This window comes from Embiotoca jacksoni, unplaced genomic scaffold, assembly GCF_022577435.1.
Source record: "Embiotoca jacksoni isolate LCO1_2020_lvr unplaced genomic scaffold, fEmbJac1.0.p SCAF_33, whole genome shotgun sequence".
Lineage (NCBI taxonomy): Eukaryota > Metazoa > Chordata > Actinopteri > Embiotocidae > Embiotoca > Embiotoca jacksoni.
The window spans coordinates 1-12,997 of NW_027185385.1; positions in this window are offsets into that span (position 1 = coordinate 1).

Here is a 12,997-nt window from a genome sequence, read left to right on the forward strand (position 1 = left end):
CTTATCCCTATCCCAGGATATTTTAACCCTAACCCTAACCGGGGTCACCTTGAAAGGCCCTAAACCTAAATTTTGAAGGGGAAGCATGGCCTATGGAAAAGAAGCCCCAAAAGCCAAGCCCCCGCGCAGTAAGGTTCTGTCAGGTGGTGGTGATCAGTCCAATAGGCAAAAGCAAGGTCAAAGGGACAGGAAGATCCACAGGGCCGCAGAGGAATAAGACCCCCCAAAAGGAGGGGGCGAACCCGGGCCGATGGATGGATAAAGGTACCCAAAAGACCAGCAAAGCCATGGACTTGGAAGTTCCTGGGGACAAACCGCTGCGCAGGGTGGACAGCCACTGGGAGGGACACCCCAGAAGCCACGCGCCCACAGGACAGGGAGACTCCATGGGCTGGAGCAGAGGCGGACGCCACCCCTGTCCACATTTGGTTTAATTTTTTTTAATTTTTTTAAATAACCACTCAGGAGCCACTTTTTATTTTTTTAATTCTTTTTATTCTTCTTCCATGCTTGTGCCTGGTAAAAGGAAAAGAAGTGCCCTCTTACCAGCCTGGGCACTTGGCCAAACTGTCTGGGCCCCCGCCCCTGCAGACAGAGGGAGAAGCAGCCAGAAGAGCCCTCTCAACAGCCTGGGCGCTGAGCCAAAATGTCTGGGCCCGCCACTGCAAGCTGTGGGAGACTGGCCCCTTCTCTCCATACTCCGTTGAGCTGAACAAGGGAACAGACCTCACGGCCAACAGGTAAGTATGAGTTTTTTATCTTTTTGATATCTTTTTTAGTTTAGTCTTTTTATTTTTATGTGCCAATTGCCTGAAGAAGACTTAAAAAAGTCGAAACGTCGCGACAGGCACATTAGCTTGCAAAAACATTTAGAGTTTTTGCTTTTTGCTTTTTTCTTTTCTTTTGTTTTGTTTTTTCGTTTTTTATTTTTTTATTTTTAGTTTGGACCCTCCTTACCAGCTGTGAAGTACAAGACAGCGGGGAGTGATTTTGGACTGGGAGACCTACCTGGTTGAGGGCCCGTGCTTCACCTTCCCACCGTTCATTCGGAGGGGGGGATCAGTTCCCTGCACCCTAACTCGCCAGTGCCGCCTCTGGGATAGGTTTCCCACACCCATCCCCACTTCCCTACTTCCTCCAGACCACCTTGGAGACACAAAGACATGGACAACAAGAAGACCAAAGTAAAGAGTGGACCTGTCCCTATCCTGGGATATTTTGACACTAAACCTAACACTGGTTTTCTTGGCCCTAACCCTAACTCAGGATAATTTGGCCCTAATCCTAAACCAGGATTTTTTTGGCCCTAACCCTAACCAGGGAGACCCTGGCCCTAAGCCTAAAATTTGGACTCTCTGGCCTTATCCCTATCCCAGGATATTTTAACCCTAACCCTAACCGGGGTCACCTTGAAAGGCCCTAAACCTAAATTTTGAAGGGGAAGCATGGCCTATGGAAAAGAAGCCCCAAAAGCCAAGCCCCCGCGCAGTAAGGTTCTGTCAGGTGGTGGTGATCAGTCCAATAGGCAAAAGCAAGGTCAAAGGGACAGGAAGATCCACAGGGCCGCAGAGGAATAAGACCCCCCAAAAGGAGGGGGCGAACCCGGGCCGATGGATGGATAAAGGTACCCAAAAGACCAGCAAAGCCATGGACTTGGAAGTTCCTGGGGACAAACCGCTGCGCAGGGTGGACAGCCACTGGGAGGGACACCCCAGAAGCCACGCGCCCACAGGACAGGGAGACTCCATGGGCTGGAGCAGAGGCGGACGCCACCCCTGTCCACATTTGGTTTAATTTTTTTTAATTTTTTTAAATAACCACTCAGGAGCCACTTTTTATTTTTTTAATTCTTTTTATTCTTCTTCCATGCTTGTGCCTGGTAAAAGGAAAAGAAGTGCCCTCTTACCAGCCTGGGCACTTGGCCAAACTGTCTGGGCCCCCGCCCCTGCAGACAGAGGGAGAAGCAGCCAGAAGAGCCCTCTCAACAGCCTGGGCGCTGAGCCAAAATGTCTGGGCCCGCCACTGCAAGCTGTGGGAGACTGGCCCCTTCTCTCCATACTCCGTTGAGCTGAACAAGGGAACAGACCTCACGGCCAACAGGTAAGTATGAGTTTTTTATCTTTTTGATATCTTTTTTAGTTTAGTCTTTTTATTTTTATGTGCCAATTGCCTGAAGAAGACTTAAAAAAGTCGAAACGTCGCGACAGGCACATTAGCTTGCAAAAACATTTAGAGTTTTTGCTTTTTGCTTTTTTCTTTTCTTTTGTTTTGTTTTTTCGTTTTTTATTTTTTTATTTTTAGTTTGGACCCTCCTTACCAGCTGTGAAGTACAAGACAGCGGGGAGTGATTTTGGACTGGGAGACCTACCTGGTTGAGGGCCCGTGCTTCACCTTCCCACCGTTCATTCGGAGGGGGGGATCAGTTCCCTGCACCCTAACTCGCCAGTGCCGCCTCTGGGATAGGTTTCCCACACCCATCCCCACTTCCCTACTTCCTCCAGACCACCTTGGAGACACAAAGACATGGACAACAAGAAGACCAAAGTAAAGAGTGGACCTGTCCCTATCCTGGGATATTTTGACACTAAACCTAACACTGGTTTTCTTGGCCCTAACCCTAACTCAGGATAATTTGGCCCTAATCCTAAACCAGGATTTTTTTGGCCCTAACCCTAACCAGGGAGACCCTGGCCCTAAGCCTAAAATTTGGACTCTCTGGCCTTATCCCTATCCCAGGATATTTTAACCCTAACCCTAACCGGGGTCACCTTGAAAGGCCCTAAACCTAAATTTTGAAGGGGAAGCATGGCCTATGGAAAAGAAGCCCCAAAAGCCAAGCCCCCGCGCAGTAAGGTTCTGTCAGGTGGTGGTGATCAGTCCAATAGGCAAAAGCAAGGTCAAAGGGACAGGAAGATCCACAGGGCCGCAGAGGAATAAGACCCCCCAAAAGGAGGGGGCGAACCCGGGCCGATGGATGGATAAAGGTACCCAAAAGACCAGCAAAGCCATGGACTTGGAAGTTCCTGGGGACAAACCGCTGCGCAGGGTGGACAGCCACTGGGAGGGACACCCCAGAAGCCACGCGCCCACAGGACAGGGAGACTCCATGGGCTGGAGCAGAGGCGGACGCCACCCCTGTCCACATTTGGTTTAATTTTTTTTAATTTTTTTAAATAACCACTCAGGAGCCACTTTTTATTTTTTTAATTCTTTTTATTCTTCTTCCATGCTTGTGCCTGGTAAAAGGAAAAGAAGTGCCCTCTTACCAGCCTGGGCACTTGGCCAAACTGTCTGGGCCCCCGCCCCTGCAGACAGAGGGAGAAGCAGCCAGAAGAGCCCTCTCAACAGCCTGGGCGCTGAGCCAAAATGTCTGGGCCCGCCACTGCAAGCTGTGGGAGACTGGCCCCTTCTCTCCATACTCCGTTGAGCTGAACAAGGGAACAGACCTCACGGCCAACAGGTAAGTATGAGTTTTTTATCTTTTTGATATCTTTTTTAGTTTAGTCTTTTTATTTTTATGTGCCAATTGCCTGAAGAAGACTTAAAAAAGTCGAAACGTCGCGACAGGCACATTAGCTTGCAAAAACATTTAGAGTTTTTGCTTTTTGCTTTTTTCTTTTCTTTTGTTTTGTTTTTTCGTTTTTTATTTTTTTATTTTTAGTTTGGACCCTCCTTACCAGCTGTGAAGTACAAGACAGCGGGGAGTGATTTTGGACTGGGAGACCTACCTGGTTGAGGGCCCGTGCTTCACCTTCCCACCGTTCATTCGGAGGGGGGGATCAGTTCCCTGCACCCTAACTCGCCAGTGCCGCCTCTGGGATAGGTTTCCCACACCCATCCCCACTTCCCTACTTCCTCCAGACCACCTTGGAGACACAAAGACATGGACAACAAGAAGACCAAAGTAAAGAGTGGACCTGTCCCTATCCTGGGATATTTTGACACTAAACCTAACACTGGTTTTCTTGGCCCTAACCCTAACTCAGGATAATTTGGCCCTAATCCTAAACCAGGATTTTTTTGGCCCTAACCCTAACCAGGGAGACCCTGGCCCTAAGCCTAAAATTTGGACTCTCTGGCCTTATCCCTATCCCAGGATATTTTAACCCTAACCCTAACCGGGGTCACCTTGAAAGGCCCTAAACCTAAATTTTGAAGGGGAAGCATGGCCTATGGAAAAGAAGCCCCAAAAGCCAAGCCCCCGCGCAGTAAGGTTCTGTCAGGTGGTGGTGATCAGTCCAATAGGCAAAAGCAAGGTCAAAGGGACAGGAAGATCCACAGGGCCGCAGAGGAATAAGACCCCCCAAAAGGAGGGGGCGAACCCGGGCCGATGGATGGATAAAGGTACCCAAAAGACCAGCAAAGCCATGGACTTGGAAGTTCCTGGGGACAAACCGCTGCGCAGGGTGGACAGCCACTGGGAGGGACACCCCAGAAGCCACGCGCCCACAGGACAGGGAGACTCCATGGGCTGGAGCAGAGGCGGACGCCACCCCTGTCCACATTTGGTTTAATTTTTTTTAATTTTTTTAAATAACCACTCAGGAGCCACTTTTTATTTTTTTAATTCTTTTTATTCTTCTTCCATGCTTGTGCCTGGTAAAAGGAAAAGAAGTGCCCTCTTACCAGCCTGGGCACTTGGCCAAACTGTCTGGGCCCCCGCCCCTGCAGACAGAGGGAGAAGCAGCCAGAAGAGCCCTCTCAACAGCCTGGGCGCTGAGCCAAAATGTCTGGGCCCGCCACTGCAAGCTGTGGGAGACTGGCCCCTTCTCTCCATACTCCGTTGAGCTGAACAAGGGAACAGACCTCACGGCCAACAGGTAAGTATGAGTTTTTTATCTTTTTGATATCTTTTTTAGTTTAGTCTTTTTATTTTTATGTGCCAATTGCCTGAAGAAGACTTAAAAAAGTCGAAACGTCGCGACAGGCACATTAGCTTGCAAAAACATTTAGAGTTTTTGCTTTTTGCTTTTTTCTTTTCTTTTGTTTTGTTTTTTCGTTTTTTATTTTTTTATTTTTAGTTTGGACCCTCCTTACCAGCTGTGAAGTACAAGACAGCGGGGAGTGATTTTGGACTGGGAGACCTACCTGGTTGAGGGCCCGTGCTTCACCTTCCCACCGTTCATTCGGAGGGGGGGATCAGTTCCCTGCACCCTAACTCGCCAGTGCCGCCTCTGGGATAGGTTTCCCACACCCATCCCCACTTCCCTACTTCCTCCAGACCACCTTGGAGACACAAAGACATGGACAACAAGAAGACCAAAGTAAAGAGTGGACCTGTCCCTATCCTGGGATATTTTGACACTAAACCTAACACTGGTTTTCTTGGCCCTAACCCTAACTCAGGATAATTTGGCCCTAATCCTAAACCAGGATTTTTTTGGCCCTAACCCTAACCAGGGAGACCCTGGCCCTAAGCCTAAAATTTGGACTCTCTGGCCTTATCCCTATCCCAGGATATTTTAACCCTAACCCTAACCGGGGTCACCTTGAAAGGCCCTAAACCTAAATTTTGAAGGGGAAGCATGGCCTATGGAAAAGAAGCCCCAAAAGCCAAGCCCCCGCGCAGTAAGGTTCTGTCAGGTGGTGGTGATCAGTCCAATAGGCAAAAGCAAGGTCAAAGGGACAGGAAGATCCACAGGGCCGCAGAGGAATAAGACCCCCCAAAAGGAGGGGGCGAACCCGGGCCGATGGATGGATAAAGGTACCCAAAAGACCAGCAAAGCCATGGACTTGGAAGTTCCTGGGGACAAACCGCTGCGCAGGGTGGACAGCCACTGGGAGGGACACCCCAGAAGCCACGCGCCCACAGGACAGGGAGACTCCATGGGCTGGAGCAGAGGCGGACGCCACCCCTGTCCACATTTGGTTTAATTTTTTTTAATTTTTTTAAATAACCACTCAGGAGCCACTTTTTATTTTTTTAATTCTTTTTATTCTTCTTCCATGCTTGTGCCTGGTAAAAGGAAAAGAAGTGCCCTCTTACCAGCCTGGGCACTTGGCCAAACTGTCTGGGCCCCCGCCCCTGCAGACAGAGGGAGAAGCAGCCAGAAGAGCCCTCTCAACAGCCTGGGCGCTGAGCCAAAATGTCTGGGCCCGCCACTGCAAGCTGTGGGAGACTGGCCCCTTCTCTCCATACTCCGTTGAGCTGAACAAGGGAACAGACCTCACGGCCAACAGGTAAGTATGAGTTTTTTATCTTTTTGATATCTTTTTTAGTTTAGTCTTTTTATTTTTATGTGCCAATTGCCTGAAGAAGACTTAAAAAAGTCGAAACGTCGCGACAGGCACATTAGCTTGCAAAAACATTTAGAGTTTTTGCTTTTTGCTTTTTTCTTTTCTTTTGTTTTGTTTTTTCGTTTTTTATTTTTTTATTTTTAGTTTGGACCCTCCTTACCAGCTGTGAAGTACAAGACAGCGGGGAGTGATTTTGGACTGGGAGACCTACCTGGTTGAGGGCCCGTGCTTCACCTTCCCACCGTTCATTCGGAGGGGGGGATCAGTTCCCTGCACCCTAACTCGCCAGTGCCGCCTCTGGGATAGGTTTCCCACACCCATCCCCACTTCCCTACTTCCTCCAGACCACCTTGGAGACACAAAGACATGGACAACAAGAAGACCAAAGTAAAGAGTGGACCTGTCCCTATCCTGGGATATTTTGACACTAAACCTAACACTGGTTTTCTTGGCCCTAACCCTAACTCAGGATAATTTGGCCCTAATCCTAAACCAGGATTTTTTTGGCCCTAACCCTAACCAGGGAGACCCTGGCCCTAAGCCTAAAATTTGGACTCTCTGGCCTTATCCCTATCCCAGGATATTTTAACCCTAACCCTAACCGGGGTCACCTTGAAAGGCCCTAAACCTAAATTTTGAAGGGGAAGCATGGCCTATGGAAAAGAAGCCCCAAAAGCCAAGCCCCCGCGCAGTAAGGTTCTGTCAGGTGGTGGTGATCAGTCCAATAGGCAAAAGCAAGGTCAAAGGGACAGGAAGATCCACAGGGCCGCAGAGGAATAAGACCCCCCAAAAGGAGGGGGCGAACCCGGGCCGATGGATGGATAAAGGTACCCAAAAGACCAGCAAAGCCATGGACTTGGAAGTTCCTGGGGACAAACCGCTGCGCAGGGTGGACAGCCACTGGGAGGGACACCCCAGAAGCCACGCGCCCACAGGACAGGGAGACTCCATGGGCTGGAGCAGAGGCGGACGCCACCCCTGTCCACATTTGGTTTAATTTTTTTTAATTTTTTTAAATAACCACTCAGGAGCCACTTTTTATTTTTTTAATTCTTTTTATTCTTCTTCCATGCTTGTGCCTGGTAAAAGGAAAAGAAGTGCCCTCTTACCAGCCTGGGCACTTGGCCAAACTGTCTGGGCCCCCGCCCCTGCAGACAGAGGGAGAAGCAGCCAGAAGAGCCCTCTCAACAGCCTGGGCGCTGAGCCAAAATGTCTGGGCCCGCCACTGCAAGCTGTGGGAGACTGGCCCCTTCTCTCCATACTCCGTTGAGCTGAACAAGGGAACAGACCTCACGGCCAACAGGTAAGTATGAGTTTTTTATCTTTTTGATATCTTTTTTAGTTTAGTCTTTTTATTTTTATGTGCCAATTGCCTGAAGAAGACTTAAAAAAGTCGAAACGTCGCGACAGGCACATTAGCTTGCAAAAACATTTAGAGTTTTTGCTTTTTGCTTTTTTCTTTTCTTTTGTTTTGTTTTTTCGTTTTTTATTTTTTTATTTTTAGTTTGGACCCTCCTTACCAGCTGTGAAGTACAAGACAGCGGGGAGTGATTTTGGACTGGGAGACCTACCTGGTTGAGGGCCCGTGCTTCACCTTCCCACCGTTCATTCGGAGGGGGGGATCAGTTCCCTGCACCCTAACTCGCCAGTGCCGCCTCTGGGATAGGTTTCCCACACCCATCCCCACTTCCCTACTTCCTCCAGACCACCTTGGAGACACAAAGACATGGACAACAAGAAGACCAAAGTAAAGAGTGGACCTGTCCCTATCCTGGGATATTTTGACACTAAACCTAACACTGGTTTTCTTGGCCCTAACCCTAACTCAGGATAATTTGGCCCTAATCCTAAACCAGGATTTTTTTGGCCCTAACCCTAACCAGGGAGACCCTGGCCCTAAGCCTAAAATTTGGACTCTCTGGCCTTATCCCTATCCCAGGATATTTTAACCCTAACCCTAACCGGGGTCACCTTGAAAGGCCCTAAACCTAAATTTTGAAGGGGAAGCATGGCCTATGGAAAAGAAGCCCCAAAAGCCAAGCCCCCGCGCAGTAAGGTTCTGTCAGGTGGTGGTGATCAGTCCAATAGGCAAAAGCAAGGTCAAAGGGACAGGAAGATCCACAGGGCCGCAGAGGAATAAGACCCCCCAAAAGGAGGGGGCGAACCCGGGCCGATGGATGGATAAAGGTACCCAAAAGACCAGCAAAGCCATGGACTTGGAAGTTCCTGGGGACAAACCGCTGCGCAGGGTGGACAGCCACTGGGAGGGACACCCCAGAAGCCACGCGCCCACAGGACAGGGAGACTCCATGGGCTGGAGCAGAGGCGGACGCCACCCCTGTCCACATTTGGTTTAATTTTTTTTAATTTTTTTAAATAACCACTCAGGAGCCACTTTTTATTTTTTTAATTCTTTTTATTCTTCTTCCATGCTTGTGCCTGGTAAAAGGAAAAGAAGTGCCCTCTTACCAGCCTGGGCACTTGGCCAAACTGTCTGGGCCCCCGCCCCTGCAGACAGAGGGAGAAGCAGCCAGAAGAGCCCTCTCAACAGCCTGGGCGCTGAGCCAAAATGTCTGGGCCCGCCACTGCAAGCTGTGGGAGACTGGCCCCTTCTCTCCATACTCCGTTGAGCTGAACAAGGGAACAGACCTCACGGCCAACAGGTAAGTATGAGTTTTTTATCTTTTTGATATCTTTTTTAGTTTAGTCTTTTTATTTTTATGTGCCAATTGCCTGAAGAAGACTTAAAAAAGTCGAAACGTCGCGACAGGCACATTAGCTTGCAAAAACATTTAGAGTTTTTGCTTTTTGCTTTTTTCTTTTCTTTTGTTTTGTTTTTTCGTTTTTTATTTTTTTATTTTTAGTTTGGACCCTCCTTACCAGCTGTGAAGTACAAGACAGCGGGGAGTGATTTTGGACTGGGAGACCTACCTGGTTGAGGGCCCGTGCTTCACCTTCCCACCGTTCATTCGGAGGGGGGGATCAGTTCCCTGCACCCTAACTCGCCAGTGCCGCCTCTGGGATAGGTTTCCCACACCCATCCCCACTTCCCTACTTCCTCCAGACCACCTTGGAGACACAAAGACATGGACAACAAGAAGACCAAAGTAAAGAGTGGACCTGTCCCTATCCTGGGATATTTTGACACTAAACCTAACACTGGTTTTCTTGGCCCTAACCCTAACTCAGGATAATTTGGCCCTAATCCTAAACCAGGATTTTTTTGGCCCTAACCCTAACCAGGGAGACCCTGGCCCTAAGCCTAAAATTTGGACTCTCTGGCCTTATCCCTATCCCAGGATATTTTAACCCTAACCCTAACCGGGGTCACCTTGAAAGGCCCTAAACCTAAATTTTGAAGGGGAAGCATGGCCTATGGAAAAGAAGCCCCAAAAGCCAAGCCCCCGCGCAGTAAGGTTCGGTCAGGTGGTGGTGATCAGTCCAATAGGCAAAAGCAAGGTCAAAGGGACAGGAAGATCCACAGGGCCGCAGAGGAATAAGACCCCCCAAAAGGAGGGGGCGAACCCGGGCCGATGGATGGATAAAGGTACCCAAAAGACCAGCAAAGCCATGGACTTGGAAGTTCCTGGGGACAAACCGCTGCGCAGGGTGGACAGCCACTGGGAGGGACACCCCAGAAGCCACGCGCCCACAGGACAGGGAGACTCCATGGGCTGGAGCAGAGGCGGACGCCACCCCTGTCCACATTTGGTTTAATTTTTTTTAATTTTTTTTAAATAACCACTCAGGAGCCACTTTTTATTTTTTTAATTCTTTTTATTCTTCTTCCATGCTTGTGCCTGGTAAAAGGAAAAGAAGTGCCCTCTTACCAGCCTGGGCACTTGGCCAAACTGTCTGGGCCCCCGCCCCTGCAGACAGAGGGAGAAGCAGCCAGAAGAGCCCTCTCAACAGCCTGGGCGCTGAGCCAAAATGTCTGGGCCCGCCACTGCAAGCTGTGGGAGACTGGCCCCTTCTCTCCATACTCCGTTGAGCTGAACAAGGGAACAGACCTCACGGCCAACAGGTAAGTATGAGTTTTTTATCTTTTTGATATCTTTTTTAGTTTAGTCTTTTTATTTTTATGTGCCAATTGCCTGAAGAAGACTTAAAAAAGTCGAAACGTCGCGACAGGCACATTAGCTTGCAAAAACATTTAGAGTTTTTGCTTTTTGCTTTTTTCTTTTCTTTTGTTTTGTTTTTTCGTTTTTTATTTTTTTATTTTTAGTTTGGACCCTCCTTACCAGCTGTGAAGTACAAGACAGCGGGGAGTGATTTTGGACTGGGAGACCTACCTGGTTGAGGGCCCGTGCTTCACCTTCCCACCGTTCATTCGGAGGGGGGGATCAGTTCCCTGCACCCTAACTCGCCAGTGCCGCCTCTGGGATAGGTTTCCCACACCCATCCCCACTTCCCTACTTCCTCCAGACCACCTTGGAGACACAAAGACATGGACAACAAGAAGACCAAAGTAAAGAGTGGACCTGTCCCTATCCTGGGATATTTTGACACTAAACCTAACACTGGTTTTCTTGGCCCTAACCCTAACTCAGGATAATTTGGCCCTAATCCTAAACCAGGATTTTTTTGGCCCTAACCCTAACCAGGGAGACCCTGGCCCTAAGCCTAAAATTTGGACTCTCTGGCCTTATCCCTATCCCAGGATATTTTAACCCTAACCCTAACCGGGGTCACCTTGAAAGGCCCTAAACCTAAATTTTGAAGGGGAAGCATGGCCTATGGAAAAGAAGCCCCAAAAGCCAAGCCCCCGCGCAGTAAGGTTCGGTCAGGTGGTGGTGATCAGTCCAATAGGCAAAAGCAAGGTCAAAGGGACAGGAAGATCCACAGGGCCGCAGAGGAATAAGACCCCCCAAAAGGAGGGGGCGAACCCGGGCCGATGGATGGATAAAGGTACCCAAAAGACCAGCAAAGCCATGGACTTGGAAGTTCCTGGGGACAAACCGCTGCGCAGGGTGGACAGCCACTGGGAGGGACACCCCAGAAGCCACGCGCCCACAGGACAGGGAGACTCCATGGGCTGGAGCAGAGGCGGACGCCACCCCTGTCCACATTTGGTTTAATTTTTTTTAATTTTTTTTAAATAACCACTCAGGAGCCACTTTTTATTTTTTTAATTCTTTTTATTCTTCTTCCATGCTTGTGCCTGGTAAAAGGAAAAGAAGTGCCCTCTTACCAGCCTGGGCACTTGGCCAAACTGTCTGGGCCCCCGCCCCTGCAGACAGAGGGAGAAGCAGCCAGAAGAGCCCTCTCAACAGCCTGGGCGCTGAGCCAAAATGTCTGGGCCCGCCACTGCAAGCTGTGGGAGACTGGCCCCTTCTCTCCATACTCCGTTGAGCTGAACAAGGGAACAGACCTCACGGCCAACAGGTAAGTATGAGTTTTTTATCTTTTTGATATCTTTTTTAGTTTAGTCTTTTTATTTTTATGTGCCAATTGCCTGAAGAAGACTTAAAAAAGTCGAAACGTCGCGACAGGCACATTAGCTTGCAAAAACATTTAGAGTTTTTGCTTTTTGCTTTTTTCTTTTCTTTTGTTTTGTTTTTTCGTTTTTTATTTTTTTATTTTTAGTTTGGACCCTCCTTACCAGCTGTGAAGTACAAGACAGCGGGGAGTGATTTTGGACTGGGAGACCTACCTGGTTGAGGGCCCGTGCTTCACCTTCCCACCGTTCATTCGGAGGGGGGGATCAGTTCCCTGCACCCTAACTCGCCAGTGCCGCCTCTGGGATAGGTTTCCCACACCCATCCCCACTTCCCTACTTCCTCCAGACCACCTTGGAGACACAAAGACATGGACAACAAGAAGACCAAAGTAAAGAGTGGACCTGTCCCTATCCTGGGATATTTTGACACTAAACCTAACACTGGTTTTCTTGGCCCTAACCCTAACTCAGGATAATTTGGCCCTAATCCTAAACCAGGATTTTTTTGGCCCTAACCCTAACCAGGGAGACCCTGGCCCTAAGCCTAAAATTTGGACTCTCTGGCCTTATCCCTATCCCAGGATATTTTAACCCTAACCCTAACCGGGGTCACCTTGAAAGGCCCTAAACCTAAATTTTGAAGGGGAAGCATGGCCTATGGAAAAGAAGCCCCAAAAGCCAAGCCCCCGCGCAGTAAGGTTCGGTCAGGTGGTGGTGATCAGTCCAATAGGCAAAAGCAAGGTCAAAGGGACAGGAAGATCCACAGGGCCGCAGAGGAATAAGACCCCCCAAAAGGAGGGGGCGAACCCGGGCCGATGGATGGATAAAGGTACCCAAAAGACCAGCAAAGCCATGGACTTGGAAGTTCCTGGGGACAAACCGCTGCGCAGGGTGGACAGCCACTGGGAGGGACACCCCAGAAGCCACGCGCCCACAGGACAGGGAGACTCCATGGGCTGGAGCAGAGGCGGACGCCACCCCTGTCCACATTTGGTTTAATTTTTTTTAATTTTTTTTAAATAACCACTCAGGAGCCACTTTTTATTTTTTTAATTCTTTTTATTCTTCTTCCATGCTTGTGCCTGGTAAAAGGAAAAGAAGTGCCCTCTTACCAGCCTGGGCACTTGGCCAAACTGTCTGGGCCCCCGCCCCTGCAGACAGAGGGAGAAGCAGCCAGAAGAGCCCTCTCAACAGCCTGGGCGCTGAGCCAAAATGTCTGGGCCCGCCACTGCAAGCTGTGGGAGACTGGCCCCTTCTCTCCATACTCCGTTGAGCTGAACAAGGGAACAGACCTCACGGCCAACAGGTAAGTATGAGTTT